The 1,225-nt window shown below is 40.1% G+C and overlaps 1 pseudogene; it reads left to right on the top strand.

Annotated features, from left to right (window-relative positions):
* Positions 1-395: 395 nt before the first annotated feature.
* Positions 396-836, top strand: LOC142443210 (eukaryotic translation initiation factor 1A, X-chromosomal-like; annotated as a pseudogene).
* Positions 837-1,225: the final 389 nt, after the last annotated feature.

Below are 1,225 nucleotides of genomic sequence, written 5' to 3'. Positions count from 1 at the left end.
GATTCAGCACTTTTTTGCCGGAAGCCATGTGGATACCCCCACCATTCTTGAGATGATTTCCCCTTCACTGACTTGGCTTTTGCCCTACTTTGGGTCTCATTTCATCTCTTTTGTGAGATGGTGGAAGCTTTTTTTTGGATTGTTGGTGCACATAGTATGTTGGAGCTGTGAGCATTGGCAGCTCTGGAGTGGTATGTTTTCTTGATGCGCATTGAACATTTAATTAAAATTCTCTTCATACACGAAAAAAAAAGTGTGGGATTTACTATTTCACGCTCCACTTGATCCTTAGCGCCTGCTCCATCCTGCTCTCTCCCCTTCGTTAGTCTTCGCTCCCCTCAAAGGAATTGCTGCTGCCGTAGTTGCCCAAAGAGAGTCGGAAACACCACAAGGCCATGGTCCTGCCTAAGAATAAAGGTAAAGGAGGTAAATATAGACGTAGAGGTAAGAATGAAAACGAGTCTGAAAAAAAGAGAACTGGCGTTCAAAGAAGATGGGCAAGAATATGCATAGGTCTTCAAAATGTTGGGAGATGGATGATTAGAAGCCATGTGGTTTGATGGTGTAAAGAGATGTGTCACATCAGGGGAAAATTGAGGGGAAAGGTTTGGCTAAATACCTTGGACATCACATTGGCCAGTCTACGAGACTATCAGGATAACAAAGTGGACATCATTTTAAAAGACAACGCAGATGAAGCTAGAAGTCTGAAGGCCTATGGCAAGCTTCCAGCGCATGTCAAAATCAATGAAACGGATACCTTTGGCTCTGGAGATAATGATGAAATCCAGTTTGACGACATAGGAGATGATGATGAGGACATTGATAATATCTAAGTAGAACCGCATGCTTTACATTCCATTAGAATGAGGATTGGCCTACAATTTTGTGCTCTCCCATTGTAGAAGATTGCAATTTCATCAGCATGAGTACTATTTATTCAGGCAGGTTGATTTGTTTTTAAGGGGTTGGTGTTTCCTTTAAAGCCGAGAATGTTGAAATATCTTAAGTAAAATCTTAGGCCCACTTTATTCTGTTGAAGTAATAAGAGTTTCTGGGTAAAAGACCAACCATAAAAGCTATTATTAAAAAAATATTTTAAAGCAATTTTGCCTTTCCCAGGTTGGTCACTTTACTTCCAGGAACTAGATATTCAAATTAATTCATTGTCCACTACTTATTATGGGTTTTGACAGGTCTATTGACTATACAAAGTCTTTCTGTC

This window comes from Tenrec ecaudatus, chromosome 3, assembly GCF_050624435.1.
Source record: "Tenrec ecaudatus isolate mTenEca1 chromosome 3, mTenEca1.hap1, whole genome shotgun sequence".
NCBI classification, from domain to species: Eukaryota; Metazoa; Chordata; class Mammalia; order Afrosoricida; family Tenrecidae; genus Tenrec; species Tenrec ecaudatus.
This window is presented reverse-complemented; position numbering and strand designations above follow the sequence as displayed.